The following is a 24,370-nucleotide window of genomic DNA, read 5'->3' as shown; positions in this document are numbered from 1 at the left end:
GAATAGATTACAAGGCGCAGGAGAGACATGTCCGACAGAAGAATTTCTCAGATGGCAGCGGCAGGAATCCATGGCTGACAGGGGAAGTTAAGGACTGTGTGTTACCTAAGGAAATGGCATATCAGGGAGCAAAGGTGAGTGGGATGTTGGATTATTGGGATGCTCTTAAAATCCAACAAAAGGCAACAAAAAAAAAGCCATAAGAATGTTAAAGATGAAATATGAAGCAAACTAGACAATAACATAAAGCAGTATGCTAAAAGTTCATTTTCAGTTACATGAAGAGTGAAAGGGAGATGAGAGTTGATATTGGATTGGAAAATGATGCTGGTGAGGTAGTGATGGGGACAAAGAAATGTCAGATGAACTTAATGAACACATTGTATCAATCTTCACTGTCTTTTCCAGTCAGCACCGCCCCCCTGGTCACATTTAACCTCTCTCAGTGCGGGTGGACTTTAGGACCCGGGGGAGCTCAGGACCCGCCGCCCCGCGGCTGCTGCTGAATCCGCGGTGTTTCTGTTCCGATGTCGGATGCGGTGAATGAGTTAAAATTAACGGATCGATAATTCTCATCTCGTGTTTATTTTACTCTCCGCAGATTTATATTTACAGTGACTTTACTCCTGACGCCGGTCCCGGGACCCGACCCGTTTACAGACCCGGAGCGGAACCTGAGCAGATTCTCAGCCACTGGTTTCCATCCCGAGGCCAGAAGAAAGGATAAAGTTTCCCCGTGAATTTATTCCCAGTGAAGGTGTGGAGATGGGACTTGGTCTCCGCGTTGTAAAATGAAACTGTCCCGGACTGGTAACTGAGATAAACTCCCACCCTCCCGGGGATGGGATCGGCAGGGAGACGGGACTCAGGGGAGATGAACACGTCACAATACCGATGTAACACGTCACCAACCCCCCGATCACCCAGCATCGGGTCTCCGGACTCAGTCCGACCTCTCCCTCCCTCTCCACGGACTCTGCGGCGACTCCCAGACACCAGAACCGATTCCCCGTCACCTCCACCTCCCAGTAATGTCTCCCCGATGTGAATCCCTCCGATCCCAGCACACAAGCCCTGTTTGTGAATCTCTTCCCGGTGTCAGGGAGATTCCTCCAGGTCCGGGTCCGTCTCACACTCTTCCGATCCTCAGACACCTCGAGCCACGGATTCGCCGTTTCCACATCCAAGGTGACAGAGACTGGGGGGAGAAGCAGAGAATTAGAGAGTCCCCGGGGATCGGGGGGGAAAGGCTGCTAGGCCTCAGGCGTGGTCTGGTGGCCGACACGAACTTTTCCCGAGGTTTAACCCAACGAAAGCGGTTGGACAACGAATGTCTCCCCAAGGGTTTTCCGCTGGACGGAGAGCGGAGATTTCCCGATCAAACAGACACAAAATGCAGGAGGAACCGAGCGGGTCAGGCAGCGTGTGTGGAGAGAGATGGACAGTCTACGGTTCAGGTCGACATCTTCCCTCAAGTATAGAAATAAATAGACAGCAGAAACGAGTGCGGGAAAGGGGTGGGTGAATAGATTTAAACTGGAGGTCACGGAGGCCCATCGGCCCAATTCGTTTGTGCTGACCAACTTGCTCTAGTGAGCTAGTCCCATTTGCCCATTATTCCTTTCACCTTTTCTTATCCACGTCCCTGCCAAGATGAATTTTAAAACTTTTTCCCTGTACCCATCTCTACAGTTGATCAAGGGCCCGGTGTAAACAGAGATAACCCTCTTCCCTGTCCACTGTACCATGAATTTTACTGTCATTAACAAACCTAACTATGTCACCGACATTATCATCCAAATCATTAATAGAAATGACAAACAACCCCGGCCCCAGCACTGACCTCTGCAGGTTACAGGCCTCATGTCCCCTGTGTTTAAGAGACACTTGGACAGACACTTCAATAGGCAAGGCACAGAAGGAGACTGACCTAATACTGGCCAATGGGATGAATGTAGATGGGTAAGTAGGTCAGCACAGAGGTGATGGGTCGAAGGGCACATTTCTATGCTGTACGGCGATGGCTCTGTGAACTGAATGGATAAGAACCCCCAGATCCCTTCCCCCGACGGGTGCTGAGAATTCCAAACAGACAGTGACCCCTGACCCTTGACTCCTCAGACAGGGAAACATCCTCCTTGTATCCTGGCTGTTGAGACCTGAAATAATTTTGTGTGTCCCTGAGATCTCGTCTCATTCTTCTGAACAGGGAACAGAGAACATAGAACAGTACAGCACAGGAACAGGCCCTTCATTCAATGTTAACATTCATTTGTGAGTGTGAAGTGGGGCAGGCTGAATGTTCGAGACAGTAAAGGGAGTGATAACAGGAACCAGCAGGGGAGAGATAAACGGCAGATTGAACCAGAACCAGGTGAGGGAGGAATGCAAAGCCTGTGGGTGAACTGTGTGTGTAGACGTAACGTGAAGCAGGAGGAGGACAAAGATGGAGATGAGGATCCCTCTGTCCCCTTTCCCACAACCCCATCACCCGCAGCCCCTCATTCGGACAGGGGAAGTATTTGCAGGGACCCTTAAGCAACACGAGTTCTGATGCAGGGTTTCATCCCAAACCGTCAACTCCAGTCTTTGTTGTTCTGCAATTATCACTGCTTGTGTCCCCTTCCAATCTACTTTGCCCAGCAACTCCCTCAAGCCTCTGCAACTAACTTTACTCCTCTCTGACTCATCTCCCTTTACATCTCCTGATACATCTGACTTTATCTCCCTGTCAAACTTTGGCTTGAATTCTATCATTTTATGATCACTGCTTCCTAACAATTCTTTTACCTTAAGCTCCCAAATCATATCTGGTTCATTATACAAATCCTACTCCAATGGGAGAAATTGCTTTTCTCCCATTGTGCTCAGCCACAATTTGTTCTAAAAAGCCATCTTGGAGGCATTCTACAAATTTCCTCTCCTGGAATTTAGCACCAACATGATTTTCCCAATCTACCTGCATGTTGAAACCCCCCATTCTGACCGTCACCTTGCCCTTTTTTCCATCTCCTGGTGTGATTTGTATCCCATTTCGACCCTGGCTACTATTTGGAGGCCTGTGTATAATTACCATCAGGGTCTTCTTACCGTTACAGTTTTTTAACTCCACCCACAATGACTCAACATCTTCCAATCCTATGTCACCTCTCTCTAAGGATTTCATTTCATTTTTTACAACAGACCCTCCCCATCCCCTCTGCCTACCTGCCTGTCCTTTGAACACAAGGTGTATCCTTGGATGTTGGACTTCAACCAGCATCTCCTTTCAGCCACAACTCAGTGACGTCAACAACGTTATACCTGCCAATCTCTACCTGTGCTACAACATCATCTACCTTATTCCGTATACTGGAGCATTCAAATATAACACCTTCAGTCCTGTATTCATCAGCCTATTCGACACTGTCCACAGGAACTTAAGCAAGGTCTTTGATGTTGATGACAGACCACACTGGGGGTATTGTCTGCATTTCTGCTTCCCCGAATATGAAGAAATATAGAAACATAGAAAACATAGAACACAATACAGGCCCTTCGGCCCACAAAGCTGGTGCTGAACATGTTCCTACTTTAGAACTACCTAGGCTTTACCCATGGCCCTCTATTTTTCTTATCTCCATGTAGCCATTCAGGAGTCTCTTAAAAGACCCTGTCGTTTCTGCCTGCACCATCACTGCCGGCAGCCCATTCCGCGCACTCACCACTCTCTGCGTGAAAAAAACTTGGACAGGTACATAGATAGGAAATGGTTAGAGGGATATGGGCAAACACACACAAACGGGACATGCTCAAGAAGATCTTAGTCTTGCAGATGCATGAAGTGGGTCGTGGGTTCAACATCTGTCAAACCCTCCCAGATCATCCTCCTGAGGAATCTCACCCTGGAGTCTGTCTGTGAACTGTTGATGTGACCTCACATCAGAGGGCAGCTCAATGCCTCAGAAAGACTGGGTAAGGAGCACAGATTTCATTCCTAAATGGGAATTTGTGCCTGTCTCTTTGACCGTGTGTCACACTCTGATATTATCTGTGTGTGTGTGTGTGTGTGTGTTGATTGTGGTAAATATCAGTGTGTTTGTGTGTACACATTGAGGGAGAGTGTGCACATTGACATATTTGCATGTCACAGTGTGTCATCACATGTCTGGTGTGTGCTGACAATGTGTGACAAGTGTGAGTTGTTTAACTAAGTAAATTACCGTGTCTGAAGAGTTTCCAGGTTACTGAGGGAAATAACAACGTACATTGCTGAGACTCTGACTACAATCTGCCAATTCCTCTTGTGTATGTGTGTGGGGGAGTTTTGCCAGGCCGGTTATGCTGTGTGTGCTTCTCCTGAGATGAAATGTTGAAAGATGGCAATGCTGGTTGGTGTGTCTGGGCTCATTCTCACAATGCTTCAATGTAGTGGTCTGATAACCATAAGACCATAAGATATAGGAGCAGAATTAGGCCATTTGGCCCATCGAGTCTGCTCCACCATGCAATCACGGCTGATCCTTTTTTTCTCCTCAACCCCACTCACTGGCCTTCTCCCCACAACCTTTGATACTGTGTTCAAACTCTGTTTCTAAATAGATGCCCCTCTATCATGAGGCTCTGCCCTCTTGTCCGAGACTCTCCCACCATGGGAAACATCCTTTCCACATTTTCTCTGTCTTGGCCCTTCAACATTCGAAAGGTTTCAATCAGATTCCCCCATCATCTTTCTAAATTCCAGTGAGTACAGGCACTGAGCTATCAAATGTTTCACGTCTGATAACCCTTTCATTCCCAGAATCATCCTTGTGAACCTCCTCTGAACACTCAACGATACCAGCACATCTTTTCTTAGATGAGGAGCCCAAAACTGTTCACAATACTCAAGGTAATGTCTCACCATTGCCTTATAAACCCTCAGCATCACATCCCTGCTCCTGTATACTAAACCCCATGAACTGAATGCTAACATTGCATTTACATTCCCCACAACTGACTCTACCTGCAAGTTAACCTTTAGGGTGTTCTGCAGAAGGACTCCCAGGTCCATTTGCATCTCAGATTTTTGGATTTTCTCCCCATTTAAAATAATCTGAATATTATGTCTACTACCAAAGTACATGACCATGAATTTTCCAGCATTGTATATCCTACCAACCAGCCAATGCTCTACCCATACCAATAACATTTCTGGAACACCGTGGGCTCTTAACTTGGTAAGCAGCCTCATGTGTTCAACCTTGTCAAAGGCTTCTGAAAGTCCAAATATACAACATGCACTACAACCCCTTTATCTACCCTACGTGTAATCTCCTCAAAGAATTCCCACAGGTTTGCCAGGCAAAATATTCCCTAAAGGAAGCCATGCTGACTTGTCCTATCTTGTTCAGTGTCACCTAGTATTCCATAACCTCATACTTAACAATTGACACTAATGTCTTCCCAACCACAGAGGTGAGGCTAACTGGTCTATAATTTCCTTTCTGTTGCGTTCCTCCTTACTTATAGAGTTGAGTGACATTTACAGTTTTCCAGTCCTCTTGCACCATACCAGAGTCCAATGATTTTTGAAAGATCATTTCAAATACCTCCACAATGTTTACCACTACCTCTTTCAGAGCACTAGGGTGCAGTTCATCTGGTCCGGGTGACTTATGTCCCTTTAGGTCTTTCAGCTCTTTTGAACACCTTCTCCCTTCTAACAGTAACTGCACTCACTTCTCTTCCCTCGCACCCTTCAGCATCTGGCACAGTGTCTTTCACAGTGAAGACTGATGCAAAATACTCTTTTAGTTCATCTGCCATCTCTTTGTGCCCCGTTGCTATATATTTGGCCTTATTTTCTAGCAGCCCTATATCCACTGTCATCTCTATTTTTTCCGATAGTTAAAAAAAACAAAAACAGTTTGATATTGTTTGCTAACTTGTTTTGCACAGAGAAGTATGTAAAAAGGGACTGAAGGATTATTGGAGACTCCATTCACTCCAACCACAAACTGTTCCAGCTGCTACCATCCGGGAAACGGTACTGCAGCATAAAAGCCAGGATCAACAGGCTCCGGGACAGCTTCTTCCACCAGGCCATCAGACTGCTTAACTCATGCTGAGACAACTGTATTTCTACGTTAGATTGACAAGCATGTTATACATATAGTTTATCAGTAAGAGAAGAAGAAGAAAGCCCTTAACTCCGAGTGGAGTCATTGGGACGCCGTCATGATGGCGTTTTTTAAGCAGGCTTTCTTATTTTCATGAGGCCGAGTTGCTAGCTCAACGCTCAACCCAGCACGGATACTGTAAATGGCACATTTAGACGGAGACATAATGTAAAGAATTTTACTGTTCGTGTATATGAAGGATGTAAGTAATAGTCAATTCAATTTAATATTTCATTTTTCCCCTCCCAATCATTCTTTCAGTTCCTCTCTGTAGGTATTTAAATGCTTCCCAATTCTCTGGCTCCTATTAATTTTTACTTTGTTGTATGGCCACTCTTTTGCATTTACATTAGCTTGTCTTCCCTTGTCAGCCATTTTGCCATTTGAGTATTTATTTATTTTTGGAATACATCTATCCTTCACCTTCCTCATTTTCCCAGAAACTGACACCATTTCTGACAAATTTACTTTGGCCAACTCCTTTCTCGGACCACTATAATTTATTTCATCCTCTGAAATACTACAACGTCAGACGTTACTTTCTGCTTATCAAATTTCAGGTTGGACTCAGTTATGTTGTGAGAATTCTCTCCTAAGGGTTCTTTTACCTAATCACCTCTGGTTCAATACATAACACCCAATCCAGTAGAGCTGTTCCCCGAGTAGTCTCATGGACACACATCAAAGTTGCTGGTGAATGCAGCAGGCCAGGCAGCATCTCTAGGAAGAGGTGCAGTCGACTAGTCCTGACGAAGGGTCTTGGCCTGAAACGTCGACTGCACCTCTTCCTAGAGATGCTGCCTGGCTTGCTGCGTTCACCAGCAGCTTTGATGTGTGTTGCTTGAATTTCCAGCATCTGCAGAATGCCTGTTGTTTGAGTCTCATGGACAAACTGCTCGATAAAACATCACACAGCATTCAACAAATTCACTCTCTTGAGATCCATTACCAACCTGATTTTCCCAATTGACCTGCTTGCTGAAATAAAAAACTCAACCCACGAGGATTCAATATCTTCCTATCCTATCTCACTTCTTTCTACTGATTTACCAGCAGAACCACACCAACCACCCATGTCTACCTTCCAATAACACCGATACATTGTGTAACCTTGGACATTCAGCTCCCAACTACAACCATCCTTCAGCCATGATTCAGTGATGGCCAAAACATCATATCTGATAATCTGTAATCGAGCAACAAGATCATCCACCTTATTTCTCACACTCCATGCATTGAGATATAACACGTTGTGTACTATATCTGCTACCCTTTTTATTCTGCATCCCTAATGCACTGATACTCACCCTGCTGGCTGCAATTTTGTCCTTGCATCTGTCCGCCCTATCTGACAGTCTGACTGCATGATACCTTTGCATTTTTAGTATCAGTCCTATCGCTTCACTCGTTCCCAAACCCCCCCCCCCACACACACACACAACCAAATTACAGACAATTCTCGCTTCAAATTGGAACTTAACTGAACAAGGAGAAATGAATCTTTATAAGTTTTACCTCGATTAACGGCATCAAGTGTTTCTCTCAGCACTGTGTTCAACAAATAGGGGTGATGGAATTTTTCAAACAGCTGGGCCTCATCTGTCACTGACAATTCCTGGACATCGTCATTAATCCTGTAAATATTAAACTGCTTGTTATAAACTGCAAGTTTGAACTATACAGGTTTTCAATGAAGAGTATGTCCTACCTCCTGTTCCGACGAGCTTCCTCCTGAAATAAATCAGACATAAATCTGATTAGACTTGGACTTACTGTCGACATCCTGAATTTCATCCAAATCATTCAAAGGTGTTGAAAATTCCCACTCTCACGGTAACTCAGAAACACAACCAATACAGAACCACGGATTAAATTACAGGGAAAGTCTCTGAATGTCAGACCATTACTGAGAGGATGAAATTTACGGGGAAGACAGGACAGGTTGTGCGTTTTCATCTGGATATGACATTAGGGTGATAAGATGTAGGAATTTAAGATCAGTGATGGATTTAATTATGTGCGGGGTTTGGATGTACCTCTATTTATGGGAAGAATTGTGGGAGGGGAAACTCCAAATGGATTTTAATAAATCCCATATGAAATTCAGTGAAGAGGAATTCGCTACCACAGGAGTGGTTGTAGCGGAAGAGGAGAGATTGAATGTAATGGGGAAAACTGGATAAACACGTGAGGGACCATGGAGTTCAGGGCACTGTTGCTGGGTGTGGGAAGAGAATTCTGAAGCAGGGAAATTGTTAGAGGATGATGGACCGAATGGCCTGTTTATGATGGAGACCGGATGAGATGTACCCCCGGCCACTGTGGGAGGTGAGGGAGGAGATTGCTGAGCCTCTGGCGATGATCTTTGCATCATCAATGGAGACGGGAGAGGTTCCAGAAGATTGGAGGGTTGCAGATGTTGTTCCCTTATTCAAGAAAAGGAGTAGAGATAGCCCAGAAAATTATAGACCAGTGAGTCAACTTCAGTGGTTGGTAATTTGATGGAGAAGATCCTGAGAGGCAGGATTTGTCAAAGGCAGTTCGTGCCTTACGACACTGATTGAATTTTTTGAGGATGTGACAAAACATATTGATGAAGGTAGAACAGTAGATGTAGTGTAAATGGATTTCAGCAAGGGATCCAATGGGACATTGATTTGTGCAACCAGAATTGGCTTGCCCACAGAAGGCAAAGAGTGGTTGTAGACACGTCATATTCTGCATGGAGGTCGGTGACCAGTGGTGTGCCTCAGAAATCTGTTCTGGGACCCCTTCTCTTGTGATTTTTATAAGTGACCTGGATGAGGAAATGGAGGGATGGGTTAGTAAATTTGCTGATGACACAACTTGGGGGTGTTGTGGATAGTGTGGAGGTCTGTCAGAGTTTACAGCGTGACAGTGATAGGATGCAAATCTGGGCTGAGAAGTGGCAGTTTGGAGTTCAAACCAGATAATGGTGAAATATGATGGCAGACTTTGGTATTAATGGTAAAACTCTTGGCAGTGTGGAGGATCAGAGGGATTTTGGGGTCCGAGTCCAAAGGACACTCAAATCTGCTACACAGTTGACTCTGTGGTTAAGAAGGGGTTCGGTGCATTGACCTTCAGCAACCACGGGACTGAGTTTAGGAGCCGAGAGGTAATCTCACAGCTATGTAAGAGCCTGTTCAGACCCCACTTGGAGTGCTGTGCTCAGTTCTGGTCGCCTCACTACAGAAAGGATGTGGAAACCATAGAAGGGGTGCAGAGGAGATTTACAAAGATGTTGCCTGGATTGGGGAGCATGCCTTATGAGAATGGGTTGAGTGAACTCGGCCTTTTCTCTTTGGAGCGACGGAGGATGAGAGGTGACCTGATAGAGCTGTATAAGATGATGAGAGGCATTGATCAGAGTCAGAGGCTTTTTCCCAGGGCTGAAATGGCTAGCAAGAGAGCACACAGTTTTAAGGTGCTTGGAAATATGTACAGAGGAGATGTCAGGGGTAATATTTTTACGCAGAGAGTGCTGAATGTGTGGAATGGGCTGCCAACAATGGTAGTGGATGCCAGTACGATGGGGTCTTTTAAGAGACTCCTGGATAGGCACATGGAGCTCGGAAAGATGAAGGCTATGGGTAACCCTAGGTAATTCCTAAAGTAAGGACATGTTGGACTGAAGGGCTTGTATTGTGCTGTAGGTTTTCAATGTTTATATTTCTACGTTTCTAATGTGAAACTTAATTGAAAAAATAAAGAAACATTGAAAGTTTGCCTAACCTGACGGAAACCGGATACAGAGGATAAGTCTGATGTGTGGGTCACATTCTGTGTTTTCACGGATTGACAGAGAGACCCTCACACCCACCGCACCAAACACACTCACAACCTGTGACTGGAACTGGGTGTTAATGGGAGATTTAGGAGATATTTAATGTGATAAGTAAGGACACAATCAGGAGCTTTGTGTTATGATCAGAATAAATTATTTCAGAGAAGTTTCCATTCTGTCCTGGAATGTACAGAAGTTGTGGAAGTCCAGTTTTGGGACAACAACAACCCTGAATAGCTGCATCAATTGTCTGGTGAAAAACGGTTTACTGCCGTTTATTAATGCTGTGACGCATCTGTTTTCTGTCTTTCATGGCCCTGTCTGCATTGTTTTCTGTGGTATGTGATTGTTACAGTAACTAGTCACGTGTGTGGCGACCTGGTAATAGCGAAGGGAATAAGATACGTATTCGTGCTTTGTTCTGGGCAGTTTTGAGCTCAGGACCTAAGGTATCTTGTCGTTTGTTGACCGCTTCTCTGCTGATTAATTTACGATTAATTACACTGAAGTTTCATTGCCTCATGATCGTATCTTGCAGATAAAGGATTGAATACCTGTCTTCGACATTTTAGAAGGTTGTTATTGGAGTGACTGGAGGGCTCGTCATACAATCATAACAATCTGTGTGACGTCACCAGCAGCGGCAATTGGTTTGTTAGAATTGGCCGCTGTGCTGTGTTTATTTCAAATATACCACTGTTCATTTAGTGCCCTTTGACAGAAACAAATTGAAATAAAATCTCTCACCTTGAGAAATATCACACTGTCTTTTTGATCCATCTGTTCCTTTAACGTAGTGATTTCCTCCTGAATAAGCCTTATATGCTCCTGAATCTCACGAAGGTTTTTCTCCATTGGATTGAGAATCCTCTTCTCTTCTTCCTTGAGATCCCTGAGTAAACTGTGCTCTTTTTCAGTGATAATCTGGCGCAGTTCAGCAAACTGGGATGTGATGTGGGACTGAACACTGTGTGACTGTTCCTGTCGAATGAAAGGTGAAGATGAAATTACTGTATTGTTATGTGTATTTCCTTATGACATTAAGGAGACCATTCGGTCCATAATGTCCATGCTAGCTCTGAAAAATTCCCATCAACCCCATTCACTTACGTTTTCCTGAAACCAATTCTACCCATTGACCCATTAACTCCCACCTGATTCACATACACCCTCCCCCACCTTCACAGGGTTAATTGTATTTAACCATTCATGCAGCATGTCCGTGGAATGTGTCTGAAACTGTCATGGTCACAGGGAGAACATGCAAACTCCACACAGACAGCACCAGAGGTCAGGATCGAACCCAGGTCACTGGAGCTGCGATACTCGGCTATTCTGCATTAAAGGGAGCAAAACTATACAGTAATATCAGAAATTCCGCTCAGGAACCCTCACCCGAACTCCGGAAATCTTCTCTTTCTGTTGCTGCTCCTTTTCCTGGAAGTCTGATTTCTTTTTTGTGAGAGAGTCTAAGGAAGATTTAAGCTGATCCTGGAAGTCAGAGAGCGAAGGAAATCGAAACAAAGATGGATCATAAGAAACAGGTGATCAAACCCGATCATCACACACAAAATGCCGGAGGAACTCAGTGAGTCAGGTAGCATCGACGAGGGGAAATAAGCACTCGACGTTTCGGGATGAGACCCTTCATTAGGACTGGGAAAGAATGGGGCAGAAGCCAGAATGAAAAGGTTTGGGATGAGAACCAGCTGTCAGGTGACGGGTGAGCCAACGTGAGGGGGGACGTGGGTGAGTGTGATGAAATGAGAAGCTGAGAGCGGACAGGCGGAAGAGGAAAAGAGCTGAAGAAGAAGGAATCTGATACGAGAGGACAATCGACCATGGAAGAAACGGGAGGAATTGGGGCTGTTTGGGGCCCTGAATGGTGACGAGTGAGGAGGTTAGGAGTCAGGTGTACCACTTGTCCCGCTTCCAGGTGTCAGAGCCAGGAGGGAGATCAGTGGGGAGGAGCGAGTGGACAAGGGCGATACAGTCCGGTGAGCGATTCCTACAGAGAGCGGAGAGTTGTGGGGTGTGGGATGGGCTGTGGGACGGATAGATGCAGGAATCCCGTTGGAGATGGCGGAAGTTGCAGAGAATGATATGTTGGTTACGGAGGCTCGTGTGATGGCATGTAGGAGAAAGGAAATGTGTTAAGTATTAACGTTAGTTTTTACCATGTAGATTTTACCAGCTTCTTTAATCGGCTTGAAGCGGTGCTCTCTGTGTTCCTCCGCCACTGCACAGATCAGACAGATCAGTGTCTTGTCCGTTTCACAAAACAGCTTCAGTTCTTCCTCATGTTCCTCGCATTCCGTCCCTTTCCGATTCAGGTTTATATTTCGAGCTTTTTCAGCCAGATTTGCTAAGGCCCGATTCACCCTGAGGGTGCGATCAGCAAACACCTCTCTACATTCCGGGCAGGAGTTTCTCTCCTCCCCTTCCCAATACTGTGTGATACAACAGCGACAGAAGTTATGCCCGCACTCCAGCATAACTGGATCGATGAAGAAATCCAGACATACAGGACAAATTACCTCCTCGGTTAAACTCTCGACCGGTCCTTTCGAAGCCATGTTAACTCGCGGCACTTCCTGATTCAGAATGCTTTCACTTTCGGGGAGCTGCTGATACCCTGCAGTACGGCGATTGTCCGCTACATTATTTTATATAAAGCTTACTATCAAAGTAAGCTTTATATAAAATAATCAGAATGATAAAACGTGCAATGCCTTTCCCCAAAGAATTTACATTTGTCGTCTATGCCGTGTTTAGTGTTTTACATTCGGTAAAACCGATAGGACTGTTGTCGCGCATGTGCCCCCCGCACCCTGGGGATGTTCCACTCCTACAATAACTGAGAGGCTTCCTCAGCCAACCCGGCCCCTCCCGGTCCAGTACTAGAGGATCTCTATAGTTTCAATGGTGTCCCTGCAGCCTGGAATGTGCCAGTCGGCAGCATTCCTCCACGACAGGGATTCCCAAACCTTTTATACGAAAGACCAATTCCATTAACCTTGGACCCCAGGTTCTGAACCCCTGCTCTCCGGACATCTCGATGTCATGGCAGACCAACAAGTTTCGGGCGTCTTTCTCCAAGTTGATGATCTTCCAGCAGCACTTGCTGTCCGTTTTCCTGTGCGTCCTGGGAACAGCCCGAAGATCAGTGACCCTTCTGTCACGCAGCTGCTGTGACACAGGCCCTTGCATTTTTCTCCACATATCTTCACCATTCCACAGTCCGCAAAGAGGTGAGTGACCGTCTCGTCTCCACTGCAGTAATCTCGGGGCAGCGCGCTGTGGGAGTGATCTCCGGGCATGCAGCAAGGATCAGACTGGGAGGCCCCTCTCGCCGCCAGGCAGGTAAGGTCTTGGTGCCTGTTGGTGAGATATGGTGAGGAGGCATTTTACCAGATGGTCTGGGCTGTCTACTCAGAGAACCACTCCACTGTGTCCATCCAGTCCTTCTCCTGCAGTAACTGCAGGACATTCCGTGCTGACCACTGTCTGATGTTCTTCTGGTCAAAGCTGCTGGTCTGAAAGAACTGTAACCAACTTCATTATCAAAAGGTTCACATGGAGAAGCTTCCTGATTGTGACAGACGAAGTCTCACAGGGGATTTACAGGATATGGACAGGAATGATGTTTCTCCTGGCTGGGCAGTAGAAACAGGTATCACAGACTCAAAATCCGAGGTCACCTCAGCAGGAATGAGATGAGGATAAATTTCCCTATCCACAGTGCGCTGAATATTTGGAGTTTTCTCCGTATAACCATATAACCATATAACAATTACAGCACGGAAACAGGCCATCTCGGCCCTTCTAGTCCGTGCCGAACTCTTACTCTCACCTAGTCCCACAGACCTGCACTCAGCCCATAACCCTCCATTCATTTCCTGTCCATATATCTATCCAATTTAACTTTAAACGACAACATCGAACTTGCCTTAACCACCTCTGCTGGAAGCTCGTTCCACACAGCTACCACTCTCTGAGTAAAGAAGTTCCGTCTTTAACTTTTGCCCTTTAACTCTCAACTCATATCCTCGTTTGAATCTCCCCTATTCCCAATGGAAAAAGCCTATCCACGTCAACTCTATAAAACTCCACGAGTTTTCTAAAGTAGAAGACATATTTAGGGGCTCGGCGATGATGGATGTGAACTTTGAAGGAAAGGTCAAAGATCAGCCATTTCTAATTGAGGGGCAGCACAGCGCAAGGGGCCGAACGGCAACGTCTACTCCTGTTTCTTATTTTCTAAAGCACGAATTTACCTTTGCGCCTTGTTCTCCCTTGGCTTTCAGCCTGTCGGATTGCACAGGGGAGCGGTGAGAGCTCCACAGATCCATCGGCAGCCGCTGCGGTTATTTCATCTCTTGTTATTTATCGCTATTTCTCCATATTTGCATTTGTACCGTTTGTTACCTTCAGCACTCTGGTTGATCTTTCACTGTCTGCTTCTGTTATGGTTACTATTCTCTACTTTTTCTAAGTATGTCCGCAGGGAGATGCTTCTCGGAGTTGTATGTGGTGACTTATCTAAACTCTGATGATAAAATTTACTTTTAAATTTGAATTTCGGGGAACTTGCTTTGATTCTGTGAACAAACTGTGACTGACATCTCCGTCTCCCGCCAGCAGCCCGTCCTCAGATACATTCACAGCCAATCAGCGATCAGTGTTGGGAGAAGGATGCACTCATTGGCTGAGAGGTGTCAGTGGGCGGGACGCTGAACGCTGGAGGCGGGCCGGAGTCTGGAACCGGGACCGAGTGAGGCCGGAGACTGGGAGCTGCGCCTTGGGTTTCGGCTGCAACACCGGCGGGTCCTGAATCCTTTCGAAGGCAGAGCTGAGGTGACTGGCGGAGATTCTGTGAGATGTTTCAGCTACACGGAGGGCGCCCGGCCTTTCCCCGCCGAGGATCGGAGCCTGTTGTCTGGACTCGTCCCCTGCTGCTGGGAGACGGGAGCTGCCCCTCAGCGGCTGCCGATGGATCTCCGGAGCTCTCACCGCTCCCCTGTGCAATCCGAATGGCTGAAATCCAAGGGAGAACAAGGCACAAAGGTAAACTCCTGCTTTAGAAAATAAGAAACAGGAGCAGGCGTGGCCATTCGGCCCGTTGCGCCTGTCCTACCCTTTCCTCAGAATACACCCGATCTTTGACCTCAGCGCCACTTTCCTGCAACGTCCCCATAATCCTGAGCCCCTAAATTTGGCTCTTGAATTTAGGAAACTTGTGAAGAAAATTCCAAATATTCACCACAATCTGAGTGAGGAAATTTCCCCGCACCCTGTCAAAACCCTGTGAAACTGTGTCTGTCTCAGTCAGACCACCTCTTATTTCTCTAGTTTTGAGACAGGCCCAGTCAGTGTAATCTCTCTGAGGACACAACCACAACCCTGAAATCAATCTGGGAAAATCCTCCATTCCCGTTATCCCATAGACTGTCTCCGGGAAGGAGACCAGACCTGTGCACAGTGTTCCATGTTGGCCCTCAACAGGACCCCACATACCTTCAGAGGCGCTTTTTATTGTTGTATTAGACCATGAGACCATTTTCCCTATCATGTCTGTTTAACCATTTCATCATGGCTGATCCATTTTTCCTGTCTGCAGCTACAGTATCTCCTGCCGCACTTTCCACCCCGTATCCCGTCATGTGCTGACCAATCAAAAATCAATCAGCCTCTGTCTTTAATATACATAATGACTCGGCCTCCCAAGCTGCCTGGGGCAAAGATTTCCACAGACTCAGTTCTCTCTGCTACAGAAATTCCTCCTCATCTCCGTTCCAAAAGGACACCCCTCTATTTTGAGGCTATGTCCTCTGGTCTTAGACCCCCCCCCCAACAGAGGAAGCACCTTCTCCACATTCACTCCATCACGGTCCTTCAGGATTCAATTGGTTTCAATTAGGGTACCCTTCAGTCTTCTGAATTCCAGTGAATTCAGGCCCAGAGCCAACGAACGTTGAATATTATTTTCATATAACAAGCCATTTCATCCTGGAATCATTTTCATGAACCACATTTGAACCCTTTCCAGTTTCAGCTCACCCTTTCCAAGAAAAGGGACACAAAACTGCCCTCAGTACTCCAAGTGAGGCCTCACCAGTGCTTTATAAAGATTCACCATTACACCTTTGAATTTATAGTCTCGTCCTCTTCAAATGAATGGTGACAACACATATGCCTTCCTCACAACTGACTCCTGCAAATTAACCTTCAGGGAATCCTGCACAGGGATTCCCAAATCCCTTTGCATCTCAGTTTTTGAATTTTCTTTACATTTAGAAAATAGTCCATTAGACTAATGGACAATAGACAATAGGTGCAGGAGTAGGCCATTCAGCCCTTCGAGCAAGCACCGCCATTCACTGTGATCATGGCGGATCATCCACAATCAGTATCCAGTTCCTACCTTATCCCCATAACCTTTGATTCCACTATCTTTAAGAGCTCTATCCATCCCTTTTTTGAAAGCATCCAGAGACTTGGCCTCCACAGCCTTCTCGGGCAGAGCATTCCATATATCCACCACTCTCTGGGTGAAAAAGTTTTTCCTCAACTCCGTTCTAAATGGCCTACCCCTTATTCTTAAACTGTGGCCTCTGATTCTGGACTCAGCCATCAGTGGGAACATGTTTCCTGCCTGCAGTGTGTCCAATCCCTTAATAACCTTATATGTTTCAAAAAGATCCCCTCTCAGCCTTCTAAATTCTAGAGTATACAAGCCCAGTCGCTCCAATCTTTTGACATATGACAGTCCCGCCATCCCGGGAATTAACCTTGTGAACCTACGCTGCAGTCCCTCAATAGCAAGATTGTCCTTCCTCAAATGTGGAGACCAAAACTGCACACAGTACTTCAGGTGTGGTCTCACCAGGGCCCTGTACAGCTGCAGAAGGACCTCTTTGCTCTTATACTCAATTCCCCTTGTTATGAAAGCCAGCATGCCATTAGCTTTCTTCACTGCCTGCTGTACTTGCATGCTTGCTTTCAGTGACTGATGTACAAGAACACCTATATCTTGTTGTGCTTCCCCTTTTCATAACTTGACTCCATTTAGATAATAATCTGCCTTCCCGCTCTTACCACCAGAGTGGATAACCTCACATTTATCCACATTAAACTGCATCTGCCCACTCACCCAGCCTGTCCAAGTCACCCTGCATTCTCATAACATCCTCCTCACATTTCACACTACCTTCCAGCTTTGTGTCATCGGCAAATTTGCTAATGTTACTTTTAATTCCCTCATCTAAATCATTAATATATATTGTAAACAGCTGCGGTCCCAGCACTGAACCCTGCGGTACCCCACTGGTCACCGCCTGCTATTCTGAAAGGGACCCGTTAATCGCTACTCTGTTTTCTGTCAGCCAGCCAATATTCAATCCATGTCAGTACTCTGCCCCCAATACCATGTGCCCTAATTTTGCCTACTAATCTCCTATGTGGGACTTTATCAAAGGCATTCTGAAAGTCCAGGTACAGTATAAGAACCATAAGACATAAGAGCAGAATTGGGCCATCTGGCCCATCCAGTGCTCTACCATTCAATCATGGCTGATCCTTTTTTTTAAATCTCCTGCTCAATCCCAGAACATGGCCTTCTCTCTGTAACCTTTGCTGTCATGTCTAAACAAGAAGCTGTCAATCTCTGCATGAAATACACCCAACGACCTGGCCCTCACAGCTTCATGTGGCAACAAATTCTACAAGTTCACCACCCTTTGCCGAAAGAAATTTCTCTGCATCTCTGTTTTCAAAGGGCGCCCCTCTATTCTGAGGCTGTGCCCTCTTGTCCTGGACTCTCACAGCATGGGAAACATCCTTTCTATATCTACTCTGCCTTGGCCTTTCAACATTCTAAAGGTTTCAATGAGATCCCGCCATCATCGTTCTGAATTCCAGCGAGTACAGACCCAGAACCATCAAACGTTCCTCGTATGATAACCCTTTCATTCCTGGAATTATCCTTGTGAACCTCCTCTGGACCCTCTCCAATGCCAGCACATCTTTTCTCAGATGAGGGGGCCAAAACTGTTCACAATACTCAAGGTGAGGCCTCACCAGTGCCTTATAAAGCCTCAGCATCGCATCCCTGCTCTAGTATTCTAAACCTCTTGAAATGAATGCTAACATGGCATTTGCCTTCCTCATCACCGAACCAACTCAACCTGCAAGTTAACCTTCAGGGTGTTCTGCACAAGGACTCCCAAGTCCATCTGCAGCTCAGATTCCTGGATTTTCTCCCCGTTTAGAAAATATTCCACTCGTTTATTTCTACTGCCAAAGTGCCTGACCAGGTATTTTACAACATTGTATTTAATTTGTCATGTTCTTGCCCATTTTCCCAATCTGTCTAAGTCCTTCTGCACCCTACCTGATTCCTCAACATTACCAGCCCCTCCACCAATCTTCGTGTCATCTGCAAACTTGGAAACAAAGCCATCTATTCCATCATCTAAATCATTAATATACAGAATAAAAAGTAGTGGTCTCAAAACCGACCCCTGCGGAGCACCACTAGTCACTGGCAGCCAACCAGAAAATGATCTTTTTATTCCCACTTGCTGCCTCCTACCAATCAGCCAATGCTCCAACCATATTAGTAACTTTCCTGTAATACCATAGGCTCTTAACTTGGTAAACAGTCTCATGTGTGGCACCTTGTCAAAGGCCTTCTGAAAGTCCAAATACACAATGTCCACTGCATCCCTTTTATCTATCCTACTTGTAATCTCCTCAAAGAATTCCAACAAATTCATCAGCTAAGATTTTCCTGAAAGGAAACCATTCTGACTTTGTACCATCTTGTCCTGTGTCACCAAGTACTCCATCAGCTCATCCTTAACAATTGACTCTAACATCTTCCCAACCACTGACGCCAGGCTAACTGGTCTATAATTTTCTTTCTGCTGCCTTCCTCCTTTCTTAAAGAGTGGAGTAACATTTGCAATTTTCCAGTCCTCTGGCACCATGCCAGAGTCGGTTGATTTTTGAAAGATCATTTCTAATTCCACAACAATCTCTGTTGCTACCTCTTTCAGAACCCTAGGGTGCAGTTCCTCTGGTCCGGGGGACTTACGTACCTTTAGGTCTTTCAGCTTTTTGAGCAGCTTTTTCCCTGAAACAGCAACTGCACCCACTTCTCTTCCTTCACACATTACAACATCAGGCATACTGCTAGTGTCTTTCACAGTGAAAACTGACACAAAATACTCATTTAGTTCATCAGCCATCTTCCTGTTCCCTGTTATTATTTCTCCTGCCTCATTTTCTAGCGGTCCTATGTCCACTGTCATTTCTCTTTTTAACATACATGAGACAACTCTTACTATCCACTGTGTTATCATTTGCTAGTTGGTTTCAGATTTCATCTTTTCCCTTCTAATGATTTTTTACTTGCTCTCTGGAGTGTGAGGGGATCCAGGAGTGCCCCTATTAACTGATTGAAGAGAGACAGAGAGAGACATTCATCATTGATGGTTTGTTTGGATAGGAGAGAGAGAGACAGTTATTTACCACCGATACGTTGTTTTGAAAAGAGAGAGAGAGACGAAGATTAACGGTTGGACTGTCATTTTAAGGCATTGAACGTAACTTTGGATTTTTACTGAGTTTGGAGTTGGAGACAGCACCGAGCAGCTCGAAGGTTGCTATTGTGGCCAACAGGATATTATTGATGTTACTTTCGAGGACTTGTTGCCTGCTTGTGCATTTCTTCACAGACAATGGAAGGAGGGACTCTTTGAATGACAGGTGATGCTCAGCCTGGTGAAATAAATAGAAGGTCAGATGATACAGACCTCAGACACATGATCTGGACACTGAATGAGCGTTGTCGTGCCCACAGAGAAAGTGGGTTTTGGAGGATCAATCAGACGCATTGATCCAAATTGCTATTCCAACATAGGAGAAGGGGTTGACTGGTGGGGAGGTGTCTATGTGTCCACCCTCGCCTGGGTGATAGCTCCACCACAGAAGACCGGTCCCCCCTTGTTACAGTCACAGTCGGTGACTTGAAAAGGATTTTGAAGGACGACGAGAATATCAATGGCATCAGCTCACCTGAAGACTCATCTCCCCCCTCTCCCCCCTCCCCCTCCCCCTCCCCCCTCCCCCTCCCCCTCCCCCTCACCCTCCCCCCTCCCCTCTCTCCCCCTCTCCCCCTCTCCCCCTCTCCCCCTCTCCCCCCTCTCCCCCCTCTCCCCCTCTCCTCCCCCCTTCTCCCCCTCCCCACCTCTTCCCCTCTCCCCCCTCTTCCCGTCTCCCCCTCTCCCCCTCCCCCCCTCTCCCCCCATCGCTATTCAACTAAATACCACAAACTGAACTGAACTTTACTCAACATTGTAAGACTGTATTTTTTTTTACCCCTGGACCTAAAGAAGCTTGGTCTTCATATATATATATTTCCACACTTACTGATTTACATACTCATATTCATTGCTAACCTGTGTGATTTATCTACATTGATATTACTGTATTGCGTAGTTACTAATAAATATTAGTAGTTTATAGCAATACGAGACTCCAAAGTGTTTTCTATTTTTTGCTGGTTTCTTTATCCCCGTCACGGGGTACGTGACAGTAGGTTTTTAAAACTGTTCCAATCGTCTATCTTACCATTAATTTTTGCTTTGTTGGGAGTCTCAATAGCAACTTTGCTCATCAGCTGAATTGCTGAAATACTCTTATCTTGGAGAGCTGTCATCATGCCTCCATTGTTCATTAAACTCAGTACCATCATCAGGCTGATCAGAATCATGTATATATTATGAAAGAGACCAAATAAACTGCCCATCTGATTACAATCTATACTTCGACTTGTATCCATAACAACTTCCACTCCAAAACCACAACAATTCTTCTTCCTCTCCATAACATCACTCTGAATAGCAGCATGACCTTGCAGGTGCTGACTTCCAAATGTCCAAACAAAATGCAACAGAGCAGCACATCCTGTCTCAGCAGGCGTTTGTCCTGCAAGCAGGGTCAAAGGTCACGCAACCAATCCAACCCTTTCCATCACTTTATCCAAAAGCCCAGGAACAGCACTTTTCCCATTACTTCCAGCTTTTAAAACATGGTCTACTACAAATGACTGAGAATCCTCACATTCCACTGGTACCAAGGTTAACCCCTTATTCACTGAACCAAGTCCATCTGACACACAAAAACTGCATTCCTTTCCAACCAAGTCAGACACCTCAGACCTTAACTGAGTTTCAACACAAGGTTCAGAACCCTGTGAATCCACAGGTACTTCAACAACCTGAACACATTCAATCGGAACAACTGCCTCTTCTGGGCTGTCATCACTTGTCCCAGTTTCAAATTCAAGGTCACCTCGAACCTCCCAGCTATTCTCTGGCAAACTTCCTTCTGGAGTTAACTCAACCTCACAGGTTAAAACTTCTTCGTCTGCTTTCTTATCAAACCCCCTTCAGGGTGGAGCATCCTCTGCCACTGGGTATGCCCTTACCTCATCAGGAACACAACTTTTAAATTCATCACACGAAACAAGCCCTTCCGAGCTGTAAAAATCATCAGGGTCCGACACTAAACCTCTTTGCTGCAACCTCTCCCTTTTAAACTGTCTCTGCCTTTCTGCCACGTGATCCTCACGTTGCCATTTCTCCCTCTCGAGCTGTCTCTGTATTTCTGCCTCTTTAGCCTCATGGACCCTTCGTCTCTCTGCCTCTCTGACCTCTCTCTCGAGCTGTTTTAATTTCAGTTCATGCTCCCTGTTTACTATTTCCAACAGAAGCTGAAGCTCATCCTCAGTAGATTCACCTTCCACGAACAACTCTAACGCCTCCTCATCAAATGTTCCCTTATCTATATAATATTCAACTATTTTTCTTTGAATTTCTACCTTAGTCTCACCCTTCTTTACCTCAATTCTCAATTCTTTAGCAATGTCCCGCAACTCATACTCTTTAGTTAACTTCAAAGTCACCAGGTCTGGTGATTTCAAAAAGTCGCTAACATCCATTTCTGCTGTGTTTCCACACAACCAAATCAAAAGGGATTCTCCCCAATCAAATCAAACCAGCCTCCCGACCAATTTGTTCATATCGCGGACGCAGGCCCCAATTATGTCACGGACCCCGTGACGGGGATAAAGAACCAGCAGAAATAGAAACCACGTTGGAGTCTCGTATTGCTATAAACTACTAATATTTATTAGTAACTACGCAATACAGTCATATCAATGTAAATAAATCGCACACAATTAATCACAATATTAATTGTCTTCTTAATATATAGCAATGATTATATATAAAAGTAAGTGTGGAATATGTATGTATAAAAACAAAGCTTCTTTAAGTCTAGGGGTAAAAAGATACAGTCTTACGACGTTGAGTAAAGTTCAGTTCAGTTCGTGGTATTTAGTCGAGTAGTGATGGAGAGAGAGAGAGAGAGAGTGAGTTGAGTCTTCAGGTGAGTTGATGCCGTCGATCTTCTCGTCCTCCTCCGAAATCCTTCACAAGTCACCGACTGTGACCAGGGGCACGGTTTTCCTGTGGTGGAGCTATCACCCAGGCAAGGGTGGACACAGACAACTCCCCACCAATCAACCCCTTCTTTACACGGTGGAATAGCAATTTGGATCGATCCTCCAAAACCCACTTTCTCTGTGGGCACAACCATGCTCATTCAGATGTCCAGATCATGTGTCTGAGGTCTGTATCATCTGACCTCCCATTTATCCCACCAGCTGAACATCACCTGTCATTCAAAGAGTCCCTCCTTCCTTTGTCTGTGAAGAACTGCACAAGCAGGCAACAAGTCCTTGAAGAAATATCAACAACCTGCTGAAAATCACAACATCGAGTGTCCATGAAATAACACTGCCTTCAGTCACCATAGCAACTTATGAGCTGCTCGGTGCTGTCTCCAACTCCAAACTCAGTGAAAATCCAAAGTTACTTCCAATGCCTTAAAGTGACAGTCCAACCGTTGATCTTCGTCTCTCTCTCTCTCTTTTAAAAAGCAACATATCGGTGGTAAATAACTCTGTCTCTCTCTCCTTTCCAAACAAACCATCAATGATAAATGTCTCTCTCCAAACAGTTAATAGGGGCACTCCTGGATCCCCTCACAGTATCATAAAGATTACTTCTGAATTTTTCCAAATTTAGACACAGTATCGTTTGGGAGAACTGTAAGAATGTAGTTGGGGCATTATTCTCCTTCCAATGTTGTAGAATAAGTCTTTTTGCCATTAAAGAAAGAGATGCAATCATACTACGCGCTGAGGGGGGTAAATTACTAGAAGTTTTAGGTAACCCAAAGATAGCTGTAATAGGATGGGGAGAAATATCACGATTCAAAACCTTTGAGATAATATTAAAAATGTCTTTCCAAAACATTTCCAGAGTCGGACAAGACCAAAACATGTGGGTCAAGGGAGCTATCTTCCCATGACATCTATCACAAAGAGGGTTAATATGAGAGTAAAAACAAGTTAATTTATCTGTAGACATGTGTGCTCTATGGACAACTTCAAATTGAATTCAGGAGTGTTTGGGAGAGATGGAGGAAGTATTAACAAGTTGTAAAATATGAGCCCGGTCATCAGCCGGGATAGTAAGGCCCAATTCCTTTTCCCAGTCAGTCCTAATCTTATCGAATGGAGCTTTCCTAAGTTTCATGATAGCATTATAAATGGTTGCCGTTACACCTTTCTGACAGGAGTTGAGGTTAATGATAGCGTCTAAAATATTTGTAGGGGGTAACACCGGAAAGGAAGAAAGTATGGTATCTAGGAAATTTCTAACTTGCAAATATCTTTTAAAAAAATGTGATCTTGATAAATTGTATTTATTAGATAACTGTTCAAAAGACATAAGGGAGCCATCTAAAACTAAGTCCAAAAACCGTGATATACCATTAGTCTTCCAAATTTGGAAGGCACGGTCCATAGAGGAGGGGAGTTTTTGACCATTTTTGTTTGTTTAATTGGATCTGTTCTTGATTATGGCTGTGGTTTATAGATCAGCTTCACCTTCAACTTTATTATGTTTTTTGGTGTGATACAAGCACAGGCTTTAAGATTGTGTTGTGGTGCAGTCAGGTCGTCCCCAGTTACGGCTTTACTGGTTGAAATTGTGGCGGTTGAATTAAATGTTAACATACTGGATTAATTTAAGGGGGAGGAAATGATCATCCTGTTGAAGGCGTGTTGGAAGACTGTTGGGAACTTCACAAGAAGACCTTTTTTGGTTTTGGGTGACTGGGTTTTTATCACGCTTGAAATATGGGTTCATTGGGTTATGCAAAATGTCCCACAGTCGCTTTCTTGGTAATCTCACCCTGTTTATTTCAGTGCTTTAGTTGATTACATGATACATGATTTAATGAAGTCTAACGATTCTGTTATGCCTGGGAATTTGTTGGTTCAGCA

The 24,370-nt window shown here is 45.1% G+C and overlaps 1 pseudogene; it reads right to left on the bottom strand.

The window, feature by feature from the left end:
- Positions 1-526: 526 nt before the first annotated feature.
- LOC140185309 (zinc-binding protein A33-like) lies at positions 527-12,524 on the bottom strand (annotated as a pseudogene).
- Between the last annotated feature and the right edge of the window lie 11,846 nt (positions 12,525-24,370).

Source organism: Mobula birostris, chromosome 20 (genome assembly GCF_030028105.1).
Source record: "Mobula birostris isolate sMobBir1 chromosome 20, sMobBir1.hap1, whole genome shotgun sequence".
NCBI lineage: Eukaryota > Metazoa > Chordata > Chondrichthyes > Myliobatiformes > Myliobatidae > Mobula > Mobula birostris.
This window is presented reverse-complemented; position numbering and strand designations above follow the sequence as displayed.